The 10,000-nt window shown below is 41.4% G+C and overlaps 1 protein-coding gene across 1 annotated transcript in view; it reads right to left on the reverse strand.

Moving 5' to 3' along the window:
• Window positions 1-8,694: 8,694 nt before the first annotated feature.
• Window positions 8,695-10,000, reverse strand: part of LOC135546694 (ventricular zone-expressed PH domain-containing protein-like) — an 80,078-nt gene continuing 78,772 nt past the window's right edge. Inside the window, exon 9 of the mRNA XM_064975308.1 lies at window positions 8,695-10,000. This exon is cut by the window's right edge and continues 1,279 nt beyond it. The gene's annotated coding sequence lies outside the window, so the exon portion shown is untranslated.

Here is a 10,000-nt window from a genome sequence, read left to right on the forward strand (position 1 = left end):
GTAGCTTTAAGCCTGGTGTTAAATCTCCAGCTGACAGGTCTTGGTGACGCTACATTTGCTGTGGAGGAATTGTCCCGAACCAGACATCTAAACTTGTTGTGGAGGAATTGTCCCGACCCAGACATCTAAACTTGTTGTGAAGGAATTGTCCCGACCCAGACATCTAAACTTGTTGTGGAGGAATTGTCCCGACCCAGACATCTAAACTTGTTGTGGAGGAATTGTCCCGACCCAGACATCTAAACTTGTTATGGAGGAATTGTCCCGACCCAGACATCTAAACTTGTTGTGGAGGAATTGTCCCGACCCAGACATCTAAACTTGTTGTGAAGGAATTGTCCCGACCCAGACATCTAAACTTGCTATGGAGGAATTGTCCCGACCCAGACATCTAAACTTGTTGTGAAGGAATTGTCCCGACCCAGACATCTAAACTTGTTGTGAAGGAATTGTCCCGACCCAGACATCTAAACTTGCTATGGAGGAATTGTCCCGACCCAGACATCTGAACTTGTTGTGGAGGAATTGTCCCGACCCAGACATCTAAACTTGCTATGGAGGAATTGTCCCGACCCAGACATCTAAACTTGTTGTGGAGGAATTGTCCCGACCCAGACATCTAAACTTGTTGTGGAGGAATTGTCCTGACCCAGACATCTAAACTTGTTGTGGAGGAATTGTCCCGACCCAGACATCTAAACTTGTTGTGGAGGAATTGTCTTGACCCAGACATCTGAACTTGTTGTGGAGGAATTGTCTTGACCCAGACATCTGAACTTGTTGTGGAGGAATTGTCCCGACCCAGACATCTCAACTTGTTGTGGAGGAATTGTCCAACTCTGACATCTCCACTGAGTGACTCTTCACAGAAACACTGGAATTCCCGTAAATGGAGAACTAGTTTTCTGATCGATGCCAAGTGAGATGTTGTTGGCGAATGTTGGCTGGATAAAATCACTCTCCATCGCCAAATTATGAATAATTAGCCTTGCCTTCAAAATGTTCCATTTTAAAGTGGGCCCATTGTTGAATACAAAGCTCCTGCTAACCCCATGCAGACAATAAACTAGTCTAGAAGTTTCTCTAATGAGAGCATAATGGCAGCTATTGGCACAGGGAGATGATGTTTAACGCACAACCCTGCTACATAAGGAATTCTATATGTTTGGACATTTCACATTGTAACAATTCCAGAGAACCTTGGTACACACTGCAGCTTTTGTGTGTCTCAGTTGGCAGAGCTTGGCACTTGCATCGCCAGGGTTGTGGGTTCGATTCCCACGATTGACCAGTAGAAATTAAAATGTATTCATTCACATCCTGGGGTTTGATCGTTACTGGCTGTGAACGGAAGTCCCATAAGGTGGTGCACAATTGTCTGGGTTTGGCTGGCTCATTGTGCTTTAGCGAGTCCTGCCGGACACCTGCAGGCTGACTTCGGTCATCAGTTGGATGGTGTTTCTTCCAACACATTGGTGTAGCTGGCTTCCAGGTTATTTTTTTAATTTAAAAAATTAATTTCACCTTTATTTAACCAGGTAGGCTAGTTGAGAACAAGTTCTCACTTGCAACAGCGACCTGGCCAAGATAAAGCATAGCGGTGCAACAAATACAAAACAGAGTTACACGTGGGATAAACAAACATACAGTCAATAATACAGTAGAACAAAAGAAAACAAAATGTTTAGATACAGTGAGTGCAAATGAGGTAAGATAAGGCAATAAATAAGCCATGGTGGCGAAGTAATTACAATATAGCAATTAAACACTGGAATGGTAGATGTGCAGAAGATGAATGTGCAGGTAGAGATACTGGGGTGCAAAGGAGCAAGATAAATAAATAAATACAGTATGGGGATGAGGTAGGTAGATGGGCTATTTACAGATGGGCTATGTACAGGTGCAGTGATCTGTGAGCTGCTCTGACAGCTGGTGCTTAAAGCTAGTGAGGGAGATGTGAGTCTCCAGCTTCAGAGATTTTTGCAGTTCGTTCCAGTCATTGGCAGCAGAGCACTGGAAGGAAAGGGGGGTGACCAGTGAGATATATATCTGCTGGAGCGCGTGCTACGAGTGGGTGCTGCTATGGTGACCAGTGAGCTGAGATTAGGCGGGACATTACCTAGCAGTGACTTGTAGATAACCTGTAGCCAGTGGGTTTGGCAACGAGAAGTTTGTTGAGTAGAGTGTTGGAGGCTATTTTATAGATGACATCACCGACGTCGAGGATCGGTAGGATGGTCAGTTTTACGAGGGTATGTTTGGCAGCATGAATTAAGGATGCTTTGTTTGCGAAATAGTTCAGCCGATTCTAGATTTGATTTTGGATTGGAGATGCTTAATGTGAGTCTGGAAGGAGAGTTTACAGTCTAACCAGACACCCAGGTATTTGTAGTTGTCCACATCTTCTAAGTCAGAGCTGTTCAGAGTAGTGATGCTGGATGGGCGGGCAGGTGCGGGCAGAGATCGGTTGAATAGCATGCATTTAGTTTTACTTGCGTTTAAGAGCAGTTGGAGGCCACGGAAGGAGAGTTGTATGGCATTGAAGCTCGTCTGGAGGTTAGTTAACACAGTGTCCAAAGAGGGGCCAGAGGTATACAGAATGGTGTCGTCTGCGTAGAGGTGGATCAGAGAATCACCCGCAGTAAGAGAGCAGGTGTTAAGAGATCGGGTTTGGCGGGTCATGTTTTGGAGGGCGCAGGTTAGGCTTAAGGTTAGGAAAAATAGTTTTTTTTAATGGGAATACAGTTTGACTCCCAAAAAGGCCTGAACATTCACATAGAAAAAGCTGTGTGTGTGATTGCTGGCATGTTCAGTGTTAGCAGCATCTTTAAACAAGCTCTAAACATGAATCTCTGTGATGTTCTCTGCCTGTTCCTGTCCTCTCCGTACTGTAATTTGTTGTTCAAATGCTTGAAATGATCACCAGAAGCTCAACTCAAACCTTGTGTGTGTGTGTGTACAGAATGGATGAAATGATCTCCAGAAGCTGAAACCCTTTAAAGCAGCGACAGACAGCAGACGCCAGCCGTGTGTGTTTGTCTGTGTGTGAAACAGACCGCAGACGCCAGCCGTGTGTGTGTTTGTCTGTGTGTGAAACAGACCGCAGACGCCAGACAGGGGATGTGTGTGAGATCTCTGAACACAAACATACCACTACTTCAATCATTTACCTTATGTTTTAGAACATGGAACCATTTATCTTCTGTTCTAGAACATTGAACAATTTATCTTCTGTTTTAGAACATTGAACAATTTATCTTCTGTTCTAGAACATTGAACCATTTATCTTCTGTTCTAGAACATTGAACCATTTATCTTCTGTTTTAGAACATTGAACCATTTATCTTCTGTTCTAGAACATTGAACCATTTACTTTCTTTGTTTTAGAACATGGAACCAGTTGCCTCTCTGTTTCAGAATATGGAACAATTTTCACATTAGCTATGAATGCTGTAAAGCTAATGTGTGATTTTGAATGATCAACCTTTTCTTGTTATTGAGGATATTTAATAATCCTGAGATAGAGAGAGAGAGCAGTGACTCTTATTCAATCTGAAAGAGGCAACAGCATTCATTTGTCTTTACAGTTATATGGTTTTGACAGAAACATAAGAACATTATGATGTTAAAGTGATGCATAGAAGATCAATCTCATTAAGCATCAGCTGTTTTTTCAGGTTTTACAATACGGGAAAATAAATACTGTCCTCAAAATGAAACCCAACGTGGTTTTTAATACAATCTAACATAAGAAAAAAACACTATAGAAGTTTGATATCATGTATTCGACAATTTTATCTATACTCAAAAACATGAATACTTTCTGTAAATTCTCTCAACAAATACAAAATCTGTGAATCTTGTGAAATCTCGAACAGTATAAGATAAAGTTCCTTTGTGTTATTGAATCTAAACAGGATGGTTTAACATACTACTGTAGTTGGTTAATCCCAGTGAAAGCGTTTTCTTCTCCAGAGGCTCCGAACGTGGAATGGTTCTCACCAGCAGATAGAAATCCTCTGACGTCAGGCATAAGAGACACCACTAAAACACACATATGTATGGTCTTAACGCACCGTAACAGGAAACCCTATGTACACAGCTGCCTGTAAATGTATTCAGTTATGAAGAAACACAGAAAAACAACTCAACTCATAATGGCTCAAAGACCCTGAGAGGCTCTGTATCTAGGGCAAGATGGCAGAGACTGGAGAGGAACAAGTGATGACATAACGGGTTCTAGAATATTCACAAGACATTGTCTTCAAACATTCTGAAATGGAAGCAGTAATAGAATGATGTCATCACCATGGCACCATAGTCCAGCTAGATATAACCCACTCCTGATATATGGGTGAACACTACCAGCATGCTGATATCTGGCATTACCTTACGTCCGATAGTGTGTCGTTTCCGCCTGCACTGAGGTTGAGGGACGAGCGTCGTGTAGGAGTGACGCCACCTGACGTAAGACAGTGGATATCTGGAGCGAGTTAAAATAACATAGGCTCATTGAATTAGGAGTGTTTAACTACACTGAACTACTTACTGTATCACCAGTGGACTCTGCTGTTGGGGTGAGACTCTGGGGCCTGACCACAGCTGTGTAACTGGGTCAGGGAGAAGGAGGAGGATATAAGGGGAGGAGGAGGAGGGGAGGAGAAGAAGGAGGAAGATGAGGATAAGGAGGAGGAGAAGAAGGAGGCAGAGGAGGAGGATAAGGAGGAGGATATGAGGGGAGGAGGAGGATATGAGGGGAGGAGGAGGATATGAGGGGAGGAGGAGAAGAAGGAGGCAGAGGAGGATATGAGGGGAGGAGGAGGATATGAGGGGAGGAGGAGGATAAGGAGGAGGAGGAGGAGAAGAAGAAGGAGGAGGATACGGAGGATAAGAGGAGAGGACGAGGAGGAGAAAGAGAAAGAGGATAAGAGGGGAGCGGCTGAGGAGGAGAGAGGTGTGATGTAAATAAACATTGTAAGCAAACGTTGGGTCTGGTGGCTTCCACGTCGGGCCTGGAAGAGGACGACGACTAGAGAAACAAACATGTGTAAACGGATCCATGTGAGAACTCCCGGCCCGCCGCTGTTATGGCTGACTCTACTATAGCATTACAGAGCAGGCCATGGAGAAGGCAGTGTAGACCCAACATTCACCTCGAGCCACAGGACTACAGGAAACAGGCCTGCCCTGAATAGACACTGTTTACACACATCTAGACATGGCACAGAAGCTGGGCTAAAACACAGCCATTAACTTGACACAGGCATACCTCACCAGGTTGAAGAGTCCTAATTAAACACAGCTATTAACTTGACACAGGCATACCTCACCAGGTTGAAGAGTCCTAATTAAACACAGCCATTTACTTGACACAGGCATACCTCACCAGGTTGAAGAGTCCTAATTAAACACAGCCATTAACTTGACACAGGCATACCTCACCAGGTTGAAGAGTCCTAATTAAACACAGCCATTAACTTGACACAGGTATACCTCACCAGGTTGAAGAGTCCTAATTAAACACAGCCATTAACTTGACACAGGTATACCTCACCAGGTTGAAATGTCCTAATTAAACACAGCCATTAACTTGACACAGGCATACCTCACCAGGTTGAAGAGTCCTAATTAAACACAGCTATTAACTTGACACAGGCATACCTCACCAGGTTGAAATGTCCTAATTAAACACAGCCATTAACTTGACACAGGTATACCTCACCAGGTTGAAATGTCCTAATTAAACACAGCTATTAACTTGACACAGGTATACCTCACCAGGTTGAAATGTCCTAATTAAACACAGCCATTAACTTGACACAGGTATACCTCACCAGGTACATTTTACTAGGTACAACCCCCACCGTTCACAAAAATGGTTCGCTCCTACAGACAGTGAGTCGCGTGGTCGTGGCTTCCTATATAAAGCAGGTAGACAGGCATCAAGACATTCAGTTACTGTTCCTTTGAACGTTAGAATGGACAAAACGAGTGACTTTATCGACTTTGAGCGTGATATGATCGTCGATGCCAGGCACACCGGTTCCAGTATCTCATAAACAGCCGGCCTCCTGGGCTTTTCATGCACGACGTTGTCTAGGGTTAACCGAGAATGGTGTGACAAACAAAAAACATTCAGTCAGAGGCAGTCCTGAAGGCGAAAACAGCTCGTTGATGACAAGAGTTCAAACAAGAATGGCAAGATTCGTGCAAACTAACAGGCGGGCCACAAACAGGCAAATGATGGCACAGTACAACAGTAGTGTGCAGAATGGCATTTTGAAACACACAACTTGTCGGTCCTTGCTATTGCAGCAGAAGACCACACTGGAACGTTCGTCGTTGGGAGAAAGAGAGGAGGACCAATGCGTAGCGTGGTAAGTGTTCATAGCTTTTAATCACGTACTAGAACACTGAACAAATCAATAAATAACAAACAAACAGTCCCGTAAGGTGAAAGACCAAAACCCTAAACAGGAAATAAGCACCCACAACTCAAAAGTGAAACCAGGCTACCTAAGTATGGTTCTCAATCAGGGACAACGATTGACAGCTGCCTCTAATTGAGAACCATACCAGGCCAAATACAGAAATCCAGAAATCATAGAAAAAACAACATAGACAACCCACCCAACTCACACGCTGACCATACTAAAACAAAGACATAACAAAAAGAACTAAGGTGTGGCTCAGTCGGTAGAGCATGGCGCTTGCAACGCCAAGCGTCGAGGGTTCGTTTCCCACTGGGGCCACCCATATGCAAAAGTAGTGGCCCCAGCCGACTTGTAAGTCGCTTTGGACAAAAGCGTCTGCTAAATGGGATATATATATAGAACGTGACACACACTGGGTTCCTATCAGCCAAAAACAAGAGGAAGCAACTCCAGTGGGCACGCCATCACCAACACTGGACAATCGAGGAGCGGAAACAACATTGCCTGGTTCCAACGAATCCCGGTTCCTGTTGGGTCATGCTGATGGCAGGGGTTTTGGGTAAGCAGCATGGCTCCATCCTGCCAGGTGTCAACGGTACAGCCGTGGGGAATGTTTCCCTGGCATACGCTAGGTCCTTGGATCATGGGAATTGATGGGAAATGATGTAAAATATATCACTAGCCACTTTAAACAATGCTACCTAATATAATGTTTACATACCCTACATTATTCATCTCATATGTATACGTATATACTGTACTCTATATCATCTACTGCATCCTTATGTAATACATGTATCACTAGCCACTTTAACTATGCCACTTTGTTTACATACTCATCTCATATGTATATACTGTACTCTATATCATCTACTACATCCTTATGTAATACATGTATCACTAGCCACTTTAACTATGCCACTTTGTTTACATACTCATCTCATATGTATATACTGTACTCGATACCATCTACTGTATCTTGCCTATGCTGCTCTGTACCATCACTCATTCATATCTTTATGTACATATTCTTTATACCCTTACACTGTGTATAAGAAATTCGTTTTGGAATTGTTAGTTAGATTACTTGTTGGTTATTACTGCATTGTCGGAACTGGAAGCACAAGCATTTCGCTACACTCGCATTAACATCTGTTAACCATGTGTATGTGACAAATAAAATTTGATTTGGATACAATTGAGCAACGTTTGAACGTTACACCTTCCATGCCCTGAAGAATTCAGGCTGTTCTGGAGGCAAATGCGGGTCCGACCCAGTACTAGATGGGTGTACCTAATAAACTGGCCACCGAGTGTACATCATCTACACTTACAACTCATTCAAAATACTTTATACTTTTACTTTTGATACTAAAGTATATGTTAGCAATTACACTTAAAACCAAATACTTTACACTTTTGATACTAAAGTATATGTTAGCAATTACACTTAAAACCAAATACTTTATACTTTTACTTTTGATACTAAAGTATATGTTAGCAATTACACTTAAAACCAAATACTTTATACTTTTGATACTAAAGTATATGTTAGCAATTACACTTAAAACCAAATACTTTATACTTTTACTTTTGATACTAAAGTATATGTTAGCAATTACACTTAAAACCAAATACTTTATACTTTTGATACTAAAGTATATGTTAGCAATTACACTTAAAACCAAATACTTTATACTTTTACTTTTGATACTAAAGTATATGTTAGCAATTACACTTAAAACCAAATACTTTATACTTTTACTTTTGATACTAAAGTATATGTTAGCAATTACGCTTAAAACCAAATACTTTTAGACTTTTACTCAAGTAGTATTTTACTGAGTGACTTTCACTTTTACTTGAGTAACTTTCTATGTAGGTATGTTTACTTTTACTCAAGTATGACAATTGGGTACTTTTTCCCACAACAGATTCAAAATGACTTAACAATTATATCATCCACAGAAACAGCTAATTCAATATGACAGAACTGGCACTGGTTCCAAACACACAAGGACATCTCCAGACCAGTTCTTCGATTGACTTGGCGATTTGTGAGTGTATAGTTTTAAAGACTAAATGTTAGCTCAGAATCCATAACATTCTGCTCATCAAGGTGTTAATGGTTCATTGGAAAGCTGTTCATTACTCTGGAGAAAGAGGAACGTTCACCTATAACCGGATTCTATAAAACGTGACTCTGGGGTTGACATTTATTTGTGTTTTTAAATGAAGATTCCACTGTGATGAGAGCCAGTTCTGCAAACAACAGGTTTAATGTATTTATTCAGGGACATGTCAGAAATGTCAACGATGCTTGTCATTGTAAAAACACACACACACACACACACACACACACACACACACACACACACACACACACACACACACACACACACACACACACACACACACACACACACACACACACACACACACACACAGACACACAGACACACAGACACACACACACCAAGCTCTTTTTCTGGATGAAAAAAGCAGAGAATACAAAGACGATAGCTTTGCCAATAAATGTGTTTCTCCATAGAACCATGTTTCCTGGAAGGAGAGAGAACGCACAGCCCCCAGCGGTGTGACCGATATCCACCCCTGTTGTTCTGAGCCTCTGCTAAGACCTCCAGGGGACTAGTCTGTTCATTTATCAAATATGACATACTATGAGCTCCAAAAATATTGGGACAGTGACAATTGTGTTGTTGTTTTGCCTCTGTACTACAGCACTTTGGATTTGATACAATGACTATTAGGTGAAAGTGCAGACCGTCAGCTTTAATTTTAGGGGATTTTCATCCATATCGGGTCAACCTTTTAGAAATTATAGCACATTTTGTACATATCCCCCCATTTTAGGGGACCAAAAGGTACTGGGACAAATTCAAAGTTCTCAGATTATTTTGTGCCCAATAGAAATGACTGCTAATAATAATGTAGTGTGTCATTTTGTAATCACTTTTATTGTAAATAAGAATAAAATATGTTTCTAAACACTACTACATTAATGTGGATGCTACCATGATTACAAATAGTCCTGAATGAACAGTGAATAATGATGAGTGAGAAAGTTACATACTTTCAAAAAATGCTAACCTTCACTGTTATTGTAATGGTTACCATGTCTGGGGGTTAATGATATTTGTGATGTTGGTAATTTCCTCAATACTTTTGGAACTCACTATATATAACACCACTGCTTTTTCTACTATAACACTAACTCTTGTTTGTTTGTTTGTTCTAGAACGTTCTCATCTGCTGTCAATTAAGGCTTCTTCATCTTCACTTACAGACAGTTCTATAATGCTGTTCATATTGAGCTTTTATTGCTAGGTTTAGTACGTCGATTGCTTTAGCTGGAAATTCGAAAGGTCATTAGTTATAGTAAGATCCTTATTGCTTTTAAATACTGAAACGATAGCCTTTATAAATGTATATAGATAGACTCTCCAAAAATGCTGACAATGATGTCTAGATATCAGTCTCAACTGCCCCACAGCTGGCAGATATGATGATTAGAAACAGTGGATATCACAGGACTGTCAGATGAT

The sequence above is a fragment of the Oncorhynchus masou genome, chromosome 9 (genome assembly GCF_036934945.1).
Source record: "Oncorhynchus masou masou isolate Uvic2021 chromosome 9, UVic_Omas_1.1, whole genome shotgun sequence".
Classification (NCBI taxonomy): domain Eukaryota; kingdom Metazoa; phylum Chordata; class Actinopteri; order Salmoniformes; family Salmonidae; genus Oncorhynchus; species Oncorhynchus masou.